Below are 24,374 nucleotides of genomic sequence, written 5' to 3'. Positions count from 1 at the left end.
TGAGGCTTTGATGAGACAATGAATATTTGGCTATTCTTAAAATGCTATTATAGAGGAGCTTCATACTCATATGATTCAAACCTTGCAATTTAAGAAAGAATCAAGCAGAAAACACTCCTAGATCTAATACTCATAACATGCAGTTTCCTGACTTGGAGGCAAAAAAAAAAAAAAAAAATGAGAGCACCCTACAACCACAGTCTATAGAAAAGCACATATTTTATTTAAGGTTCTCTAAAAATTTATTGTATTGACATATTACTATAATATGTAAATCATTACTGTCCTTAGTTTTTTTCTAGATGAACTTTTGGAATATTTTCAACCTTTTCAAAAATAAAGTCATTTTGGAGTACATACAAAAATCAAACTTGCTCATATTTAACAATGAGGAGCAAAGATATTACCATTTGAGAAGTGCAATTGCTATGTAAAAGGTTATGTTCGTTTAAGTATGCAAAGTACTGGAAATTCTAGCTAAGAAATTTTAGGTACTTTAATTTCCTCGGAATGAGATCACGTCATTGAGATGTAAAAAAAGAATATTAAAGCAACACTAAATCTGGTGCAGTGTAAACCAGGCAAGGGCATAAGCCTCATTATTTTTGATATTTATCATTGAAAACTAACCAAGTATATGGACACTAAGATCTTAAGCAATATTTTTGGATGACTGAATATCTGGGAAAATATACATTTGCTGTTTTTGCCACTTTTTACTCATTTTTTTCCTTTTCATCATTAGTTACCAGTAGCATCCTGATTTTGCATGGATAAATCATATATTCTTTTATCTTAGTCAGTGAGTTTTAAGGTTGCCTCCAAAACAAGTAGCAAGCATGATGCATGTGGATAAAATATTACTTGTCCTAAAACAGGCCTCCAAAATTGATTCAATGATAGATACTTGATTCAGTCATATCCTGTGAGAAATCATGAGACTGTTTCTTGGACTGCCCAGAGGGTAAGAAATACTCTTGATGTAATAGGATTTAAACATGGGAAGATGCAAGGCTAAGTTGCTAAGCTCACTTTGGCACTCCAAGGAAAGAGCCATTCTGAGAATGAAATATATAGAAAGAGAGGTGCATGGCTGAGAGAATGAGAAACAGCAGGCACTACAAACATATTGATCCCATGAGCCCAACATGCTGGAAATCAGCTCAGTCCTAGAATTTATTTATTATGTGTGCCCAGGAATATTTTCTTAACTCCAGTTTGAGTTGAAATTCCTGTAATTTCCAATGTGGGATCTCTGTCCTTAATGTGTTGTCCAATGTGAATTAATGCTATAACTAGTACTCAAACAGTATTTTACACTTTATGTTCTGTGTGGGTGCAAACTGATGAAATCTTTACTTAATATATACTAAATCGATCTTCTGTATATAAAGATAATTGAAAATGAATCTTGATGTGCATGGAATGGGAGAGGGAGCGGGAGATGGGAGGAGTACGAGTGGGAGGGAAGTTATGGGGGGAAATAGCCATTGTAACCCATAAACTGTACTTTGGAAAATTATATTTACTAAATAAAAGTTAAAAAAAAGAAATTCCTGTAATTTCCAATCAAAACCTTTTTAATTGCTTCCTTTATTTTAATCAAATAAATATGTCTGATATTGGCTAATCTTCTTATATATCTCTAATTCATTTTCTTTTACCTTCCATCTTTTGGTTCTTGATTAATAATGTGAGATTTATCTTTCTACATGCTTCCCTTAGAATAATTTAATTAAGAAATATCTGTTCCTTGATATGAATATTTAGTTTATTTACTTCTTTCTTTTTGAATAGCAGAAACTAAATTGAACTTTAAATGCTGGCCTGAGAAAAACTTACAAATTGATCCCATGAGTTTTGATTCAAAATTATGCCATGGCCTTTCTTTACTAAATAATCCTTCTGATTTCTTTGGTGAGCCAATAAGAATTATTCAGGACAATCATCATCATAAAATATTATTTGCATACATTTTATTGTACAGAGGTCAGTGTAAATAGCAGGTATATATTTTATGCTAGTGATATATTAAGTTTTCTTTGTATCATTTGAGGTGATAGTATTTGCTGTTGTTTCATGACCATTTAAAAAGTGTAATTTATGTCATAATATTTACATGTGCTTTCTTCAAATTGATTATAATTTTCATAAAGTATATTTCTTCCTGTGTTATGATTATGATAATACTTTCTGTGTCAGGGCCATCATTTGTGGTGTATGGGTTTAAGATATTGCCTGTGATACCAGCATGTCATATGGGTACTGACTCACTTCCCAAGTGCTCCATTTCTGATCCAGCATCCTGCTAATGCATGTGGGAAAGCAGTGGAATGGCCCAAGTGCTTGGCACCTGCCGCCCTCATGGGAGACCAGGAAGAAGTTGCTGTTTCCAGGCATTAGCCCTGGCCCAGCCATTCTGGCCATTTGGGGAGTGAACCAATGGATAGAAGATCTCTTTCTCTTTCTCTTTCTATCTCTCTCTAGGTTTCTGTACTCTGGCTTTCAAATAAATAAATAAATATTTTTTTAAAAGTACTTTATGTGTCCCCCAAAGGCCAACATATTTGGGCATTCGTTTCCAAAGTCTAAGATCAATGGAAAATGGAGTAATGTCAATGGTTAACAGCAAAGGTAGCTCCAGTGGGATGTCTTTAGGTCACTGGGAGCTTGCCCTGGAAAGTATTTCTCATGAAAAATTGGTTATGCACTTGGAATAGCTTCCCCCTATGCTTCTTGCCTTACCATGTTATTATCCTCTTGCCATCTTTCAGCCATAGGGATGCCTGAACTGATGGGGCAGCCCAATGTTGGGCATTCTTTCATCCTAAATATCTCTTTTCAGGTATTTTAAGAAAAATAATGAAAAGTAGACTAGTAAATACTTGCAAAACAAATTACCCTCCAGAATATTTTATTTATTTATTTTTAACTTTTATTTACAAATATAAATTTCCAAAGTACAGTTTATGGGTTACGATGCTCCCCCCATAACTTCCCTACCACTCGCACCCCTCCCATCTCCCACTCCCTCTCCCATTTCATTCACATCAAGATTCATTTTCAATTATCTTTATATACAGAAGATCAATTCAGTTTATATTAAGTAAAGATTTCATCAGTTTGCACCCACACAGAAACACAAAGTGTAAAATATTGTTTCAGTACCAGTTATAGCATTACTTCACATTGGACAACACATTAAGGACAGATCTCACAAGAGGAGTAAGTACACAGTGACTCCTGTTGTTGATTTAACAATTTGACACTCTTGTTTATGGCGTCAGTAATCTTTCTAGGCTCTAGTCATGAGTTGCCAAGGCTATGGAAGCCTTTTGAGTTCATCGACTTTGATCTTATTCCGACAGGGTTATAGTCAAAGTGGAAATTCTCTCCTCCCTTCAGAGAAAGGTACCTCCTTTGATGTTGGTGGCCCCGTTCTTTCCACTGGGATCTCACTCACAGAGATCTTTCATTTAGTTGTTTTTTTTTTTGTTTTTTGTTTTTGTTTTTTTTTTTGTTTGTTTGTTTTTGTTTTTTTTTTTTTTTTTTTTTTTGCCAGAGTGTCTTGGCTTTCCATGCCTAAAATACTCTCATGGGCTCTTCAGCCAGAGGCCAGAGTGCTATTTAGGACATCTGCCATTCTATGTGTTTGCTGTGTATCTCACTTCCCAGGTTGGATCATTCTCTCCCTTTTTTATTTTATCAGTTAGTGTTAGCAGACACTAGTCTTGTTTGTGTGATCCCTTTGACTCTTAGACCTATCAGTGTGATCAATTGTGAACTGAAATTGATCACTGGGACTAGTGAGATGGCATTGGTACATGCCACCTTGATGGGATTGAATTGGAATCCCCTGGCATGTTGCTAACTCCACCATTTGGGGCAATTCAGCTTAAGCATGTCCCAAATTGTACATCTCCTCCCTCTCTTATTCCCACTCTTACATTTAACAGGGATCACTTTTCAGTTAAATTTAAACAACTAAGAATAATTGTGTGTTAATTACAGAGTTCAACCAATAGTACTAGAACAAAAAAATACTAAAAGGGATAAAGTATTACATTATGCATCAACAGTCAGGACAGGGCTGATCAAGTCACTGTTTCTCATAGTGTCCATTTCACTTTAACAGGTTTCCCCTTTGGTGCTCAGTTAGTTGCCCTCCAAAATATTAAGGGCATCTCCCTTCACTGAAAATTGCACTCTCTTTCTAAACAACATCATGATAACAGGTTTGCTAATGCAAACTCAAGGAACTATTTTCTCAGAATAATTTCACAAAGAGACATGTACTAAGAAATGGGCCAGGGACATGAGCAGGCAGTATTCAAAGGATAAAATACAGTTAATATACATGTGAAAAAGTGCTCAGGATCACCAGACATCAGGGAAATGCAAATCAAAACCACAATGGGGTTTCACTTCACTCCAATTAAAATGGCTATCATCAAAAATCAAATAAATAAAATAAATAGATTAATTAAATAAATGTGTGTGAGGATGTGGGGGAAATGTACCTCAATACACTGTTGGTAGGAATATAAATTAGTACAACCATTACAGAAGACAGTAGGGAGACTTTTAAGAAATCTGAAAATAGACCTACCATGTGATCCAGCCATTCCACTTTTGGGAAATTACCCAAATCACTAAAATAAAATAAACATATGAAAGAGTTATCTGTACCTACATGTTTGTTGCAGCCCTTGTCTATAGAGGATAAAAACCCTTGTCTATACAGGACACTGTTGAGGAACAGTGGTCTTTTCTTCTTACTATTGATTGAATTCTTTACTTAGTAGAGGGTTAAGCTTATGATCATAAAATAAACTGGAAATATGTCATTGTAAAACTTAAAAGAAAAATTAAGAAAGGAAGGAAAAGGGATGGTAAGGGAATGGATGGGAGGAAGAGTAGGAAGGGAAGTATCACTATGTTCTGAAATCTGTATATATGAAATATGTGAAATTTGTTCACCTCATATAAACAAAAAAACTAACAAAATAAGCTTAGGTTCAATAAAAATAGTTATTAATATGAAAAATGACTATTTCAAGTAGTATTTCAATATCAAGTGGAGGAGAAGATAGAATACAATAAAACAATTAAAGTACCAACACTTACACATATACAATGATTTCTCTATAAGCCAACTCTTCCTGTGAAGTTGGAGCACATCTTTGTATTTTGTAAAATAGTATCTGTATTAAAATAGAATTCTGTAATAAGATATTTCAACAACATAAGTTTAAATCAACGTTACTTGAGATTAATTAGGAAAAAGAGGATAATGTATTACATCTCAAGAAAGGAATCAGCAGATGGCAAAGAAAAAACAAATATCTTAAAACATTTATCTTATAATTACGTCTGGAAGTGTCTATATAATGATTATAATAATACTAATTATACTAATAAAAAAGGAGAACTGTTATTTGAACACTTCTATGTCAGCACTGTGATAAGTGGTTTATGTACACTCTTCTATTTAATGTGTAGAGCAATTGTACCTCAGTTAGAGAACCACAGGATACAGGTGAACCTCTTAGTGGTATTCTATTGGATAGTGGGGTGACATGTACACTCTATTGGATTTGGAAAGCAGAACTTGAAGACACCTAGGATTATTTGTGAGTATTAAGACATAGAACTTTCTCCAGTATAGACCACAGGCCAGACCATAAAGCAAGTCTCAGCAAATTAAAAAAAAATCAAAATCATATCATGCATCTTCTCTGATCACGAAGAAATGAAGCTGGAAATAAACAACTCAAATATCTCTAGAGCACATGCAAATACATGGATACTGAACAAAATACTCCTGAATGAACAATGGGTCACAGAAAAATCAAAAGAGAAATCAAACAATTGTTGAGGAACAGATTTTATTCACACTATTTGTTAAACTCTTAGTATTGAGTTAATCTTTTGTGTATAAAGTTAATTGAAAATAGATTTTATTTAAAAATAATAATGGGAATGGAGAGGGAGGAGGAAAAAGAGTGGGGGTCAGGTATGGTGGGAAGAATCACTATATTCTTAAAGTTGTATTCATGAAATGTATGAAGTTTGTAAACCTTAAATAAACGGTTTCTGGGAAAAAATAAAGCACACACTCAAATGTAAATAAAAAATTATTACAGAACATTGGGGAGACTCTGCAAGACATTGGCATAGGCGTAGATTGCTTGAAAAAAAAAAAAACCTAGAAGCACAGGCAATCAAAGGCAAAATTGACAAATGGTATCATCACATCAAGCTAAGAAATTTCTGAACTGCAAAAGAAACACTTAGGAAAGTGAAGAGACAACTGACAGAATGGAAGAAAATATTTGCAAACTGTGCAACTATTAAATGCTTAATATCAAAAAACTATAAAGAACTCAGGAAATTCAACAACAACAAAACAAACAATCCATTTAAGAAATGGGCAATGGACTTGAACAATTGTTTCTCAAGAGAGGAAATTCAAATGGCAATAGACATTTGAAAAAATGTTTAGGATCACTAGCCATCAGCGAAATGCAAATCTAAAACACAAATTTTGGGTTTCAAGGAGCAGTATGCTATGGGTTAAATGTGTATTCACCAAATTCATATGCTTAAATCCAAGCCCCTATGATGATAATATTGAAATGGAATTGAGAGAGAATTGGGCTATCTAGATGGAGCTGTAATGAGTGGGATTATTGCCTTTAAAAGAGAGCCCAACCAGCTCCCTTGCCCTTTCTGCTATATGAGTTCATAGAGATGATGGCCAACCATGAACTAGAAATTGAATTCTCTAATCTCTAATCTCCTGTGACAATTTTATGCTGTGGAAACCTCCCAGTCTGTTATATTTTGTCATTTCAAATCAAAAGGACTTAGAAAACATCCTATGGTTATTTTGCATCTGTTTTCAATTTCATGGATTCAACAATTAACTGAGGCACTTATAATTCTGTCAGTTAGAAAGGGAGCCCAAGGAATCTGATTCAGAAACCAATCTGAGACACTGCATTAACTTAAAGAGGTATGAAAATAGCGTTCTAAAGGGAGGACTTAGAAGAGGTAACTGTACAGATGTGAGTAGTGCTAAAATAACACCTAACTGATCACTTTGACTAGTGAGATGGCATTGGTACATGCCACCTTGATGGGATTGAATTGGAAACCCCAGGCACGTTTCTAACTTTACCGTTCAGTTCATAATTGATCATAATTATAGGATTAAGAATCAAAGGGATAACATAAACAAGACTAGTGTCTGCTAATAGTAACTGATAGAATTAAAAAGGAGAGAATGATCCAACATGGCAAGCAGGATACACAGCAGACTCATAGAATGGCAGATGTCCTAAATAGCACTCTGGCCTCAGAATCAGCCCTTAAGGCATTTGGATCTGGCTATAAAGCCCATGAGAGTATTTCAGGCATGGAAAGCCAAGACACTGTGGCAAAGAAAAAAAAAAGCCACCTAGATGAAAGATCTCTGTGAGTGAGATCCAAGTGTAAAGAATGGGTCATCAAAGAAGGAGGTACCTTTCTCTGAAGGGAGGCGAGAACTTCCACTTTGACCTTGTCTAAATAAGATCAGAGTTTACAAACTCAAAAGGCTTCCATAGCCTTGGCAACTCATGACAAGAGCCTAGAGAGATTACTGACGCCATAAACAAGAGTGTCAAATTGTTAAATCAACAACAGGAGTCACTGTACACTTACTCCCCATGTAGGATCTCTGACCTTAATGTGTTGTACTATGTGAATCAATGGTATAACTAGTAATGAAACAGTACTTTACACTTTCCCGTGACAGTGAACCAAAAGTTAAAAATATGCCCAAGGAAGAGATGGAGAGAACCTGAATCAGTCGTGATATTAGTGAACTTCATAGTTAACCATGCCAGAGGCAATATAACTTTAAACTTCTGGTTAAATACCATACATCCTCATTAATAAACAGATGGAGTTCTTGTATTTTTCTAAAATTGTGAGTAAATTAGCTTAGCACAAAAACACATTGAAAAGTCCTTGTAGGATGAAAATATAGAAGTTAGTTTTTATGTCATAGGATTCTAATGACTAATTTAAATATTTTCACATTGTGCTTATAATTTCTCCTCCATGTTTTTATTGTAATAAATACATTGTTATAAAAATATTTTAATGATTAAATGTTTTACTCAAAATTTTCTCCTGAGAGTTTTCTCAGCTAACACTTCACTACAACACATGCTCTGCAAGTAGTTGTTTTTGAAAAATGTATATCAGTAATTTATAAATAAGTACAAATAATAAAATTTCATGAAGTGATGATTGTCAGCAAATATATAGAATATATTCAATGACTCAGAATTTAATATGTAAACTTAAATTTTCTAAGAATGGCTTTATAAAAATTTTTAAATTATTTTACTTAATTTTTCTTTAGTGTCAAGAGGTTAAAATTTACAAACATGCTCTTTAACAAGATTAGGTTATTTCCAGAAACTTTTATTCATTGGTGAATTTACATATAAAATTGTTACGTATACAGAAATTTCTCTTGTCAAATGTGCTAATTACAAAACTTCTCCAAGACCATAATTCTCAAGACTGTCTCATGCCATGTGTCTTGTAGAGACTTGTCGGTCTATTAGTCAGTACCGCAACTCGCTGAGAGACCTACAATGATAAAGGAAAAGAGAATGAGGCAAATACAATGACTTGAATGACTGCACAATGATAGTGTTGATAAAGGAAAATGAGGTTTTCCCAACAATTGCAGTAGACAACATTACAGCCATAATTGAATGAACAGCTCACAGTAAATGAAAAGCAACTATAGACTGTTTCAGTTTTGATTCTAAGAATGAGTAATAACTTTCCAGGAGTTAATGGGGCATTCATTGACTCGAGAAAGTTTAGCAAGTAGAAATGAAGTCCTCATTTAGCATCCAAGCCATTCTGGAGTGGTACATGTGGATAAATAGAACTATCCATCCATGTGGCTCAAATAAGATTTAATATTGACCTTAGTATACAATATCAAAAATCATCCAGGTGAATCATGGCCTATTATTTCTCCTAGGAAGGAAAACTTGAAAAATCATAACAGAAGGAGTAGGCAAAGCAAACAACTGAATTATATTTTACACACTTGAAGATTTTAAAATGTATAAGAATATAAAAAATATTTTAAAATAATAACCATGTATCGGTACTACTTGCTTGGAGAGAAGAGCTTATTAAGACCCAGTCCATCTTCTACTGATCCAAGATAGATATGCATATAAAATATTTCTATTTTCCTTTTACAACATAACGCTTTTAAAAACTATAACCTTGGAGTCAGCACTGTGCCGTAGCAGGTAAAGCTGCCGCTTGTGGTGCCAGCATCTCATGCGGGCACTGGTTCAAGTCCCAGCTGCTCTGCTTCCAATCCAGCGCTCTGCCATGGCCTGGGAAAGGAGGAGAAGAGGGTGCAGGTCCTTGGGCCCCTGTACCCGTGTGGGAGACCCACAAGAGGCTCCTGGATCCTGGCTTCAGATCAGCTCATTTCGAATCATTGCAGCCACTGGGAGTGAACCAGCAGATGGGAGACCTCTCTCTCTCTCTGCCTCTGCCTCTCTACATTTCAAATAAATAAATCTTTTTTAAAAAGCCAAAAAACTTTGACCTTTATATGATTTTAAAGATGTATATTATGGTAATAAACTAACCTGTAAGGAAGAGAAAATCAGACATTTTGAAAGTAATTGAAATTCAATCTCTAGATAAATGTCACAAATTTTTGTTTATTTTTTTGATGCTACACATTTTAAAAGATCATACTCCTTACATTTGTTTTAAGTCATGAAAAACCTGCTACAATAACATTTTTCACATACTTTTTTGTGATTTATCACCACATCTTGAAATTTTGCAATATTCAGAGAAAAGTGCCTTTTTCATGTAGTGACAAAGAACTACTTCTAATGTGGCTAACAACTATGCAAGTAGAGCCTCAGTTACTAAATTAAATTTCATAAGTCTTCACACAGTTCACTTATCAAGTATTTTAGCTTTAAATATACAAATTATTCAGAAGATATTTTTATGTTACAAGAAACCAACAAAGCAAAGGATTTTTATTTTGCTTTTGCTGTGTGCATGGACACATGTGTGTGTGTGCATGTGTTTGTGTGTGTCTATAAAGCTCAGCAGAGAATTATGTTAATCACTGTTTTCTCATCAAGCAAAATGGTCACAGTCTTAAATCAATATCTCCCAGCAGCTGAGTTGGTATGGCTTATTTTGAAAGAGGCCCATTCACTCTTCGTGTACTACTTTCTGGTTCAATGCACAATTTCTGGCCTCCATTTGCATAAAAATGCCACCTTGGCTGCTGGCCTGACATATCAGTGATATAAAGCTCTGACATTGCCTATTGTCCCTACTCTAACTGTAATCATGTGTTGGAATAACTCTGTCTCCTCCTGGAGACTGACTCTACAACACACACAGACACACACACACACACACACACACACACATATATAAATGAGCACACTTTAAGAAGTTCATGGATAATGGGCCTAAAAGATAAGCTTATCTGGGGACAAATGTTTTTGAAATATATGGTTATTGTCTATGGCCATACCACCCTGAACACATCTGATATCATCTGAAATATATGGATAGCTTTTTCATAATATGCATTTTCAAAAACTTTTTCAATAACTCTTCTATGCTACTTAGCCAGACTGTAACAGACTTTATATATCTTTGCAGAACTACACTGAAATTTACAAATCCCAGGATTCTATTTATCACAGTGCTATATCCTGGCTTGGACTCTGCACCTATTTCCTCCCTTGGTTCACTTTAGTGCAGTTTTTGCTCTCATTGTAAACTCAGACTCTTTTACATTCTTTTCTTTAAAATTTCATGGTATCCAACAATTCTGTTTCTAAAATGACACTTATCTAATCCATTGCTTTCTTCTTCACTTCTTTAAGTGAGCAAAAAGGAAGTAATAATGAACATTACTATGCACAGTTCTCATGAATAGAGTAGTAAAAATATATGAAAATCTCCATGAAGTAAATTTTATTTCACATGCAACTCTAGTGTCATACAAAACCATGAATTGACCTCTTACTCTCTTCTGGTGTTATGCAGACTATCTGACATGGAATCTATGATAGTGAGAGGGTAGGAGAAGAGACACTTTTACTTTTAATTTGACAATGTTTTAGAGAAACAAAATTAAATGTGGGCAGCATAGCGTTATATCATGTAGTATGTGGTTGCTATCATGTCTACTGCAGAGGTTGTGTAGATAAATATGGGTCGGAGGAGTCAGAAAAACCATTAAATTTTAGAGAATTTTTCTGAACTATGAAAGGTGAGTGAAGTCAGACTATAAAAATAGGAAGACAATATCAACAGGGATACCTAGACATAAACATACATATATACATGCATACATAGAAAAATCAAACACTTGTGTGCTTGACAATGTAGAAACCATACCAAATGGAGAGGGCAATCTATTAGGAACTTAAAAACTGCAGTGGGAAATCCTCACAAGTTAGAGGGATGCAGTGGATCTACCGGGAAGGTGTAGATGTACAGCACGAGCATGGATACATCACATGGCACCAGCAGTGGAGAGCCTCAGAGCCAGTTTGGACAGGGAAGTGAGATCAGCCTGCAGCAGTCCAAGCCACTGGCAATAAAGCTGCAGGGATAACCTGGTGTGAGTCCAGCTTGGAGCCCTGTGGGGGACAGTGTATCTGTCAACATGAAGGAAAAAAGGGGGCATGTTCTTCTCCTGGACCACCTGATAACAGCATCCTGTAACTAGCTGAGAGAGGGTGGACAATATTTTGGACATATGTAACAGCTGCATAAATTTGTGTCCATGCACCCAGAAACCAGTCAAGAGGAGACATCTGAGTCTGGCTGGGAGAATTGACAGTGGGCTGGGTACCCACAAAGAACTGTGAGGTGACCCCGGTTTCCCAGCACATTACAGGGTCTAGGGCTTAGGCTGCCTGGGTGAAGCGCCCACTGGTGTTTGGCTCTGGTAGCAGCTCCTTCTTTGTATGAGTGGGAAAGGCAGGAAGGGCAGAGTGGATCTTCAGTGCCCCATAACTGTAGGAAACTACATATGCTGGGACTGTGAAAAACATGGCTGCATGAAAGGTTACAGGATGTGGCTGGATCTATGGGAAGTCACTTTGGGCTGTTCCACAAGCTCCATAAAGACTGGGAGTGTCATTGCTGTGGGATCTGTGCTCACAGTGAGGACTGCACAGATCATTTGTGCGCTTCTTGTGGTGGTGCAGAAGAATATTGGATCCACGGGGGCTAGCATCCGGACATTGGTGGTCTTGGAGGAGAGGAGATAAGTGTGAGACTATGCCAACAGAGTTTATCAAACCCTCACCTTTTAATAAAAAAGATAAGATTTTTCATGCCCAAGATGTGTGTTGCCTTGGACACTCCTCTCATCCTGGAGCACTGAACAGAACACCCTGTCCAAACCCAGCACATACCTCTGGATATTCACTGAAAGAGCAGACATTCCACTAAGCCACAAAAGCATAGTCCAAAGGAAAAAAAGCCATCAGGGAGAAAAAGAAAACAACAACCACAACCACAACAATAACAACAAAAACAAGTATCTACACAAATGTCTAAAAATAATGCAAAAATTCAAAAAAACAAGAATAAGGAAAACACTATAATACCCAAAAGAGAAACAACAACACGTATATGTTAGAATGTGAAGATGAAGAGATTGATGAAATGCTGGAAACAGAATTCACAAAATTAACCAAAGGATTACTCAGAAGTAATCAGAAGCAAATCCATGAATGAAAAAAATCCATACATGACAAGAATAAAAATTTCCCATGAAATTGAGATTTTTAAAGATATATCAAAATGAAATATTAGAAATGAAGAATTCAGAAGATCATATAAAAATGTAGAGAAAAGCCTTAACAACAGACTCAGTGAGTCAGAAAAAAGAATATCCAAAGAATATCCAAGATAAAAGATAAATCTCTGGAAATGTTACAGTCAGATCAAAAAAAAAAAAAAAAAAAAGAAGAAGAAGAAGAAGAAGAAGAAGAAGAAGAAATTAGGAAAACTAAAACAGTGTTGGAGATTCATGGAATATTAGCAAATGATCCTACATATAGGTCTTTGGAGGCCCTGAAGGCAGGGAAAGAGAGAAGATTAGAAAGACTTTAGTGAAAAAAATTACAGAAAACCTCCCTAATTTGGAGAAAGAAGAGAACATCCAAGCACAGGAAGCACAAAAAAATCCTAATAGACATGAACAGAAAAGATCTTCACCATGACACACTGTAGTCAAACTCTCCACTATAAAACATGAAAAAAAATTTTTAAATGTGCAATAGTGAAGTGCCAGATTACATTCAGAGGAGCTCCAATTAGACACACAGATGACTTCTCCTCAGAAACCCTACAAGCTAGTAGAAAATAGTGAGACATATTTCAAATCGTAAGAGAAAATATTGTCAACCCAGAATACTCAAACTTACAATGCACTCATTTATGAATGAAGGTGAAATAAAGACCTTGTATAAAAGATACTGAAAAATTTTTACCACTTGTCCAGGATTAAAAAAGATGCTTAAGGATGTGCTACACATGGAAACACAGAAACACTCTCATCAGTATGAAAGAAGGTGAAAGCAGAAAAATCTCTCAGTAAATGTACAAAGGAAATCCACAGTAAACAATAGGAATATTTATGCAAAAATGGCAGGGTCAAGTCATTAATTATCAATAGTAACCTTGAAAATAAATGGCCTAACTCTCCAATTAAATATGCACTGGATGAATGGATTAAAAAGAAGACCCATCTATTTGCTACCTACAAGAAATGCATCTAACCAACAAAGATACATCAAACAAAATTGAGAGGATGGAAAAAGATATTCCATGCTAACAGAAACCAAAAACGAGCTGATGTAGCCATTCTAATATCAGACAAAATAGACTTTAACACAAAAAACGCTTAAAAGAAACAAGTGCATGATAAAAATGATTAAGGGATTAATCCAACAGGAAGATATGACTGTAATAAATGGATATGAACGCAATTACAGGGCTCATGGCTATTTAAAAGAAATGCTAATGGAACTAAAGGGAGACATAGATCTCATACCATGGTAATGGGTGACTTAAATACCCCACTTTCAACAATGGACAGATCAACCAGACAGAAAATCAGCAAGGGAACAACAGTTAACCAACACTAAAGGTCAAATGGACCTACCAGATATCTACAGAACTGTTCATCTTGTAGAATACACAGTTTTCTTCCTCTAGGATAGACCAAAGGCTATACCATAAAAAAAGTCTCAGGAATTTCAAAAAAAAATTGAAATTATTCCATGCATCTTCTCTGACCATCATAGAATGAACTTGAAAACCAACTCAAGAATCTCTAGAATATATTCAAACACATGGTGCCTGAACAACATGCTCCTGAATGAACAATGGGTCATAGAAGAAATTAAAAGAGAAATCAAAAATTTTCTGGAAGTAAATGAAGATAACAGCACAACATATCAAAACTTATGGGACGCAGCAAAAGCAGTGTTAAGAGGAAAGTTTATATCAATAGGTGCCTACATCAAGAAGTTGGAAAGGCACCAAATAGATGAACTTTCACCTCAAGGATCTAGAAAATCTACAGCAAACCAGGCCCAAATCTAGTAGGAGAAGAGAAATAATTAAAATCAGAGAAGAAATCAACAGGATTGAATCAAGAAAAACATTACAAAAAATCAGCCAAACGAGGAGCTGGTTTTTTGAAAAAATAAACAAAATTGACACCCCATTGGCCCAACTAACTAAAAAAAGAAGAGAAAAGACCCAAATCAATAAAATCAGAGATGAAAAAGGAAACATAACAACAGACACCACAGAAATAAAAAAAAAGAGAAATTAAAAAATTTCTGGAAACAAAAGATGACAATACAACTTATGAAAACTTATGGGATACAGCAAAATCAGTGTTAAGAGGAAGGTTTATAGCAATTGGTGCCTTACATCAAGAAATTAGAAAGGCATCAAATAAATGAACTATCAATTCATCTCGAGGACTTAAGATACAATAACATACAAAAAACAAAGTTAGTAGAGAAGAAATAGTTACAATTAGAGAAGAAATAAACAAAATTCTAATAAAAAAATCAAAAGAACAATGTAACACAGAGATGCCTTTCTGAAAAATAAACAAAATGATACACCATTGGCCCAGCTAACCAAAAAAAAAAAAAAAAAAAAAGAGGGATAAGACCCAAATCAGAGGTCAAAAAGGATATATAAGCACAGATGCCATAGAAATAGTTAGAATCATCAGGAGTTACTACAAAGAGTTATATGCCAACCAGTTGGGAAACCTAGAAGAAATGGATAGATTCTTGGATACATACAACATCTCAAAATTGAGTCATGAAAACATAGAAACAAACTAATAACCATGATCAAATTAAATCAGTAATAAAGGCACTCCCATCAAAGAAAAGCCCTGGGACAGATGACTTTATTGATGAATTCTACCACACATTAAATAACTAATTCCAATTGTTTTCAAGCTATTCAAAACAATTGAAATGGAGGGAATTCTCCAAACTTTTTCTACAAAGCCAGTATTACATTAATTCCTAAACCTCCTCAACAAAATACTTGCTAATTAAATACAAGAAGAAATCAGAAAGATTATTTATTTGGACCAGGTGGGATTTATCCCTGGTGTGTATGATAAATCAATTAGTGTGATACAACACATTAACAAACTGAAGAACAAAAACCATATGATTATCTCAATAGATGCTTATAAAGCATTTGATAAAATACAACATCCTTTCATAATGAATACCTTAAGAAAATGGGTATAGAAACAACATTCCTCAACACAATAAATGCAATTTATGACAAACCCATGGCCAGTATCTTACTGATGTGGAAAATTTCTAAGCATTCAACACTAAAATCCGGTACCAGACAAGGGGACAAGGGTGCCCACTCTCATCACTGTTGTAAATTTTAGCCAGAGGCATTAGGAAAGAAAGAAAAATAAAATTCTACAAATTGGGATGTAGAAGTCAAACTATCCCTACTTCAAGGATGACATTGTTCTCTAGATAGGGGATGAAAAACATTCCACTAAGAGACTATTGGAACTCATGAGTTTGGTAAAATAAAATATATAAAATATATAAAATCAACAAACAAAAATCAATAGCCTTTATATACACAGAAAATGCCTTGGCTGAGAAAAAACTTTTAAGATGAATTCCATTCACAATAGCTGCAGAAAAATTAAATACCATGGAATAAATTTTACCAATAATGTCAAAGATATCTATGATAAAAATTATAATACATTAAAGAAAGAAATAGAGGACAGAAAAATGGAAAATATTCCATGTTCATGGATTGGAAGAATCAATCCCATCAAAATGTCTATAATACCATACTACTGAAAGCATCAATCAAAATTCCAAAGACATTCTTAGATAGAGACAAAATAGTGCTGAAATTTATATGGAAACACAGGTGACTCTGAACAGCTAAAGCAATCTTATACAATGTAATATCATAATATCAGATTTAAAGATATACCATACGGCATTTATAATAAAAATAGCCTGATACTGACACAAAAAAGATGGGTAGACTGATGGAACAGAATAGAAACTCTAGAAATCATTTCTTGCCCCAACAACCAACTTATCTTTTACAAAAGGGCTAAAATCAATCCCTGGAGAAAGGAGAGTCTCTTCAAAAAGTCGTGCTGGGAAAATTGGATCTCTGCGTACAGAAATATGAAGCAAGACCTCTATCCTACACCTTACACAAAAATTCATTCAAAATATATCAAAGACCTAAATCTAAGACCCATGAAATTATTAGAGAGCATTGGGGAAATTCTGCATGACATTGACATAGGCAAGACTTCTTGGAAAAGACCCCAGAAGTACAGGCAATAAAACCAAAATTGACAAATGGGATCACATCAAGCTAAGAAGCGTCTGCACTGCAAAGGCAACACTCAGCAAAATAATGTGACAACCAAAAGATTGGGGGAAAATATTTACAAACTATGTAACTGATAAACAGTTAATTTCTAGAAACTATAAAGAGCTTATGGAACTTAATACCACAAAAGGAACAATTCAGTTAAGAAATCGACAAAGGACTTAAACAGACATTTCTCAAAGAGGAAATCCAAATGTCCAACAGAAACATGAAAAAAGCTCAAGATCCCTAGCCAATAGGGAAATGCAAACCCAAACCACCATTAGGTCTCACTTCACCTCAGTTAGAATGTCTTTCAGGAGCTGGAGCCATGGCTCACTTGGTTAATCCTCTGCTTGTGGTGCTGGCATCCCATGTGGGCACTGGGTTCTAGTCCCGGCTGCATCTCTTCCAGTCCAGCTCTCTACTGTGCCCCAGGAGGGAAATGGAGGATGGCCCAAGTGCTTGGGCTCCTGCACCTGCATGGAAGACCAAGAAGAAGCACCTGGATCCTGGCTTTGGATTGGCACAGTGCTGGCCATAGTGGCCATTTGGGGAGTGAAGACCTTTCTCTCTGTCTCTCTCACTGTCTATAACTCTACCTGTCAAATAAAAAAATTATGCATTGTAGAGAATCACTAAATAGTTGATGAATAAAATTATAATCAAAAAAAGAATGTTTTTCATACAGAAATCAACAAATAAAAAATGCTGGTGAGGATGAAGGTGTGGATGGGAGGGAAGGTAACATAATCCACTTTTGATAGGAATGTAAACTGCCAACCACTGTAGAAGACATTCTGAACATACCTCAGAAATCTGAATATGGAGCTAACAGTCATCAAAGTAAACTCAAATTATCATAAGATAATAGTGGCTGCTAAACTTTACTGAGTGCTTGTGATGTGACAAAAACGAAAGACAGGCCTATTACATTCAGTTGACCACACCAAGACAGTAAATTAGTACTTATTTATTGCAAGGCAATAAATTTTTTAAAAAATGAATTTTAAGGAAAATAAGAAGTTGAAATTTTGCATGATTACAGAATTTGGAGGAAGCAGAGTTAAAATTTCATCAAAATCAAGTGTCCAAGTTTGTATAATTGTATTACAGATACTACCTCACAGTCTCCTGCATAAAGAACAATCTATACATTTTACATACAAAGTATCCCATTAATGTGGACTGGGTTTGTCAGATTTTTACTTATTGGAAAAAAGCTTTTGTCATTTTTGAATGAAGATGGATTTAAAAGTCTTGAGCTGCATTAAATGCTCTTATTTTCTTTTTTTTTTAAAACTTTTATTTAATGCATATAAATTTCCAAAGTACGACTTATGGATTACAATGGCTTCCCCCCCATACCGTCCCTCCCACCCACAACCCTCCCCTTTCCCACTCCCTCTCCCCTTCCATTCACATCAAGATTCATTTTCGATTATCTTAATATACAGAAGATCAGCTTAGTATACATTAAGTAAGGATTTCAACAGTTTGCTCCCACACAGAAACATAAAGTGAAAAATAATAGATGATTTTTTTTAAATGATGATGAAATCAGAGCAGACCTATTGTCATGTTTAATCCCAGTGAGAGTCAAGTTGGGAATTGATAATTTCTTTTTTTTTTTTTTTTTTTTTTTTTTTTTACAGAGGATCAGTTTAGTATGCATTAAGTAAGGATTTCAACAGTTTGCACCCCCATAGAAACACAAAGTGAAATATATTGTTTGAGTACTCATTATTTTCTGTTTTAAATTGAATTCCTCTGAAATTTCAAGATGATCTTCCTAAAATAATTGAACCTGAGACATTTGATAATGTTACTCTTACTGGATTCAGAACATACAATAACTTATAAAGTATTCCTATAGTACATAAAATTTCATTAATGTTCTTGAAAAAATATTGATTTTACCAAAATATGACTAGTCATTCTGCTATAATGAAATGCAAAATTTGTTCCCTTTTTACAGAAATAGATTTACATGTAAGGATATTAAAACATTGATAAAAAAAAAACACTGCAAAAGTGGAATGTATAAATGAAAATAACACAGTGGCTAGAAAAACTTTTGCTATTATTATATCATAAATTCACTTAGGCAACAGGAAAGATTAGAAACAGATTTTCTAAATGTTTTTAGTTAGCAAAGCATTGGGTATGGGGAGGGGAGAGAGGGAGAAAGATTTTCAAAGCTTAAGACATCAAGATTTTTCTTTATGGATTTAATTTAAATTATTTTTTTCTTCTTTATGTCTCTCTTCCTCTGACATAACTCAATTAATATACATCATAATATACATCAATGCAATATTTTTTCTTGCTTTTTAGAAAACTTTTATTTAGTAAATATAAATTTCATAGGTACGGCATTTGGAATATAGTTGTTCTTCCCCCATACTCACCCTCCAACCCCCACTCCTGTCCCACTTCCTACTCCCTCTCCCATCCCATTCTTCATTAAGATTCATTTCTAAATATCTTTATATACAGAAGACCAACTCTACACTAAGCAAAAATTTTAACAGTTTGCATCCACACAGACAGTATAAAATACTGTTTGAATATAAATTATACTGTTAACTCCCATAGTACAACCCATTAAGGACATAGGTCCTACGTGGGGAGCAAGTGCACAGTGATTCCTGTTGTTGATTTAACAACTGACACTATTATTTATGATGCCAGTGATCACCTGAGGCTCTTGTCATGATCTACCAAGGCTATGGAAGCCTTTTGAGTCCACAAACTCCATCAGTATTGAGACAGGACCATAAGCAAAAATGACGTTCTCTCCTCCCTTTAGAAAAAGGTACCTCCTTCTTTGATGGGCCCTTCTTTCCACTGTGATCTCACTCACAGAAATCTTTCATGTAGGCCATTTTTTGTCACAGTGTCTTGGCTTCCCGTGCCTGAAATACTCTCCTGGGCTTTTTAGCCAGAACTGAAAACCTTAAGGGCTGATTTTGAGGCCAGAGTGCTGATTAGGGCGTTTATCATTCAATGAGTCTTCTGTGTGGCATGCTTTCCATGTTGGATCATTCTCTAATTTTTGATTCTATCTATTGTTATTACTAGACACTTGGTCTTATTTATGTGAACTCTTTGACACTTATTCCTATCTTTATGATCAGTTATTCACTTTAAATGATCACTTTAACTAGTAAGATGGAATTGGCACCTGACAACTTAATGGGATTTGGAGTCCCATGGCAACTTTTTAGCTTTACCCTTAGGGGTGAGTCCAAGGGAGCATGTGCTGAACTATACATCTCCTCCCTCTCTTATTCCCACTATTTTTATTACAGGGATCAATTTTCTTTTTTTTTTCTTTTTTTAGAATTATTTATTTATTTATTTATTTATTTTGATTTGACAGGTAGAGTTATAGATAGTGAGAGAGAGAGAGAGACAGAGAGAATGGTCTTCCTTCTTTTGGTTCACTCCCCAAATGGCTGCTATGGCTGGCGCTGGGTCATCCAAAGCCAGGAGCCAGGTGCTTCCTCCTGGGCTCCCGTGTAGGTGCAGGGACCCAAGCACTTGGGCCATCCTCCACTGCCCTCCTGGGCCACAGCAGAGATCTGGATTGGAAGAGGAGCAACCGGGACTAGAACCAGGTGCCCATATGAGATGTCAGTGCCACAGGTGGAGGATTAACCAAGTGAGCCATGGAGCCAGCCCAAGGGATACATTTTCAATTGGATTTAAATGCCTAAGAATAATTCTGTGATAAGTAGATAGTTCAACCAATGGTATTAAGTAGAAAAAAGAAAATATTTAAAAGAATAAAATAATAAACTTTTCCATGACAGGAAAAAGGCTGATCAAGTCATTGCTTCTCATAGTGTCAATTTCATTTCTACAGGTTTCTTTTTTAGGTGCTTAGCTCATTGTCACATATCATAGAGAACTTATGGTATTTGTCCCTTTGTGACTGTCTTATTTCACTAAGTATGTTTTCCAGATTCATCCATTTTGTTGCAAATGACCAGATTTCATTTTTTTAACCACTGTGTAGTATTCCATAGAGTACATAACCCATAATTTCTTTATGCAGTAGTCCACTGACAGGCATTAAGGTTGATTCTATATCTTAGCTATTGTGAATTGGGCTGCAGTAAACATAAGGGGCAGATAGCCCTTTGTTTACCAATCATTTCCTTTGGCTAAATTCTGAGGAGTGGGATGGCTGGGTCATATGGTAGGAATATGCTCAGATTTCTGAGGTATCTCCAACCTCTCTTCCATAGTAGCTTTACCAGTTTGCATTCTCACCAATAGTGGAGTAGGGTACCTTTTTCCCCACATCCATGTCAGCAATTGTTGCTCTTTGGTTTCTGTATGATATCCATTCTAACTGGGGTGAGGTGAAACTTCATTGTGGTTTTGATTTGTATTTCCCTGATGGCCGGTGATCCTGAATATTTTTCCATGTGTTTGTTGGCCTTTTGGATTTCCTCTTTTGAAAAATGCTGTGAAAGTTCTTGACCCATCTCTTAACTGGGGTTTTGTTTTACTGAGGAGTTTGTTGATCTTTTGTAGATTCTAGTTATTGATCTTTTATCAGTTGCATACTTCGCAAATAATTTCTCCCATTCTGTCAGTTGCCTATTGACTTTTCTGGCTGTTTCTTTCACCATAAAGAAACTTCTCAATTTGAAGCAATCCCATTTGTTAATTTTGAGTTTGAATGCCTGTGCCTCTGGGGTCTTTTCCAAGAATTCTTTGTGCCAATATCTTGAAGGATTCTTCTGATGTTCTCTAATAATTTGATCATGCTGGGTTGTAGATTTAGATCTCTAATCCATGTTGAGTGGATTTTTTGTGTAAGGTGTAAGGTAAGGTAAGGGTCTTGCTTTGTACTTCTGCATTTGGAAATCTAGTTTTCCAAGCACCACTTGTTGAACAGACTGTTCTTGCTCCAGGAAATGGTTTTACCTCTTTGATCAAATATCAGTTGGTTATAGATTTTTTATTTATTTCTGGTGTTTCTATTCTTTTGCACTGGTTTATCCATCTGTTTTTGTACCAGTACCATGCTGTTTTAACTACAACTTCCTTGTAGTATTTCTTGAAATCTGGTATTATTATGCTTCTGGCTTTGATTTTGTTCAATAAGATTCCTTTAGCTATCCAAGGTCTCTGATGCCTCCATATGAATTTCAGCATCATTTTTCTATACCTGAGAAGAATGTCTTTGGTATTTTGATTGGTATCGCATTGAATCTGTAAATTGCTTTTGGAATAATGGACATTTTGATGATATTGATTCTTCCAATCCATGAACATGTCAGATTTTTCCATTTTTTTACATCTTCTATTTCTTTTTTTAATGTTTTGTAATTTTCATCCTAGAGATCTTTGACATCCTTGATTAATTTTTTTTCAAGATACTTGATGTTTTGTAGCTACTGTGAATGGGATTGATCTTAGCTGTTCTTTCTCAGCTATGGAATTGTCTGCATATACAAAGGCTATTGATATTTTGTGTTAATTTTATATCCTGTTACTTTACTAAACTCTTCTATGAGTTCCCATAGTCTCAGTGGAGTTCTTCGGGTCCCCTATATAAAGAATCATGTCATCTGCAAGGAGGGTTAGTTTGTCTTCCCCCTTCTCAATTTGTAACTCGTTGATTTATTTTTCTTCACTGATGACCCTGGCCAAAACTTCTAGGACTATATTGAATAACAATGGTGAAAATGGGCATCCTGTTTGATACCAGATCTTAGTGGGAATGCTTCCAACTTTTCCCCATTCATTATGATGATCACCATGGATTTGTCATAAATTGCCTTGGTTGTGTTGAGAAATGTTCCTTATATACTGAATTTGCTTAGAATTTTCATCATGAAAGGGTGTAATATTTTATGAAATGATTTCTCTGCATCTATTGAGATAATCATAAAAAACACTGTTAGGAATCTGCAGGATACTAGGAAAAAAAAAACAAATATATGGGTTCTAGGAGTTCCTGAAGGCATGGAGAGAGAGAAAGGATTATAAAGCTTTTTTAGTGAAATGATAGCAGGAAACTTCCCTGGTTTGGAGAAAGAAAGGGATATCCAAGTACAGGAAGCACACAGAACTCCCAATAGAAATGACCAGAAAATATCCACACCACAACACATTATAAGCAAATTCAAAACAGTGAAATGTAAAGAGAAAATTCTAAAATGTGCACCAGAGAAATGCCAGATTAATTTCAGAGGATCTCCAATTAGACTCATAGTGGACTTCTCATCAGAAACCCTGTAGGCTAGGAGAGAATGGGGAGATACAGTCTGAATCTTAAGAGAAAAAAAAAAAAAACTGTCATCCAAGAATATTATATGCTGCAAAGTTCTCATCTGTGAATGAAGGTGATATAAAGACCTTTCATAACAAACAGAAATTGCATTTGTCACCACCCATCCAATCCTACAAAATCTGCTTTAGGATGTGTGGCACACAGAAACACAGACATGGTCACCACTATGGAAGAAGGGAAAAGAAGAAAATCTCTTAAAAAGAACGAAGGGAGTTCAAAGTATAAATTCGGGATATTTTTGGAAAAATGGCAGGGCAAAGTTGTTACTTATCAACAGTCACCTTGAATAAATGGCCTCAACTCCCCAGTTAAAAGACACAGCCTGACTGAATGGATTAAAAAGAAAACCCATCTATTTGCTTCCTACAAGAAACACATCTCACTAACAAAGACTGAAAGTGAAATGGTGGAAAAACATATTGCATGTTAAAAAAAAGAGCTGGTATAGCCATCTTAATATTAAACAAAATAGACTTTGACACAAAAAACTGTTAAAAGAGACAAAGAATGGCACTATATAATAAGGGATCAATTCTACAGGAAGATGCAACTATTATAAATGTATATGCAACTAATTACAGGACAAGTAGCTATTTAAAAAATGTAAAGGAATTTAAAGGGAGACTTAGACTCCAATACAATAGTATTGGGGGACTTCAATACTCCAATTTCAGAAATGGACAGAACAATTAAATTGAAAATCAACAAGGAAAGAGCAGATTTGATCGACACTATAGACCAAATGGACCTAACAGATCTATAGAACTTTTTATTCTACAGTTGAAGAATACACATTCTATTTAGCAGTGCATGGAGCTTTGTCTAGAATTGACCACATATTAGGTCATAAAGCAAGTCTCAGCAAATTTAAAAAATATCAAAATCATACCATGAATTTTCTCAGACCACAATGGAATGAAGCAGGAAATAAGCAAATCAGGAATCTTTAGAGCATATGCAAACACATGGAGACTGAAAAATATGCTCCTGAATGAAAAGTGGGTCATACAATAAATCCAAAGAGAAATCAAAAAAATTT

This window comes from Oryctolagus cuniculus, chromosome 5, assembly GCF_051225735.1.
Source record: "Oryctolagus cuniculus isolate XC-2025 breed Fujian yellow rabbit chromosome 5, ASM5122573v1, whole genome shotgun sequence".
Taxonomy (NCBI): domain Eukaryota; kingdom Metazoa; phylum Chordata; class Mammalia; order Lagomorpha; family Leporidae; genus Oryctolagus; species Oryctolagus cuniculus.
This window is presented reverse-complemented; position numbering follows the sequence as displayed.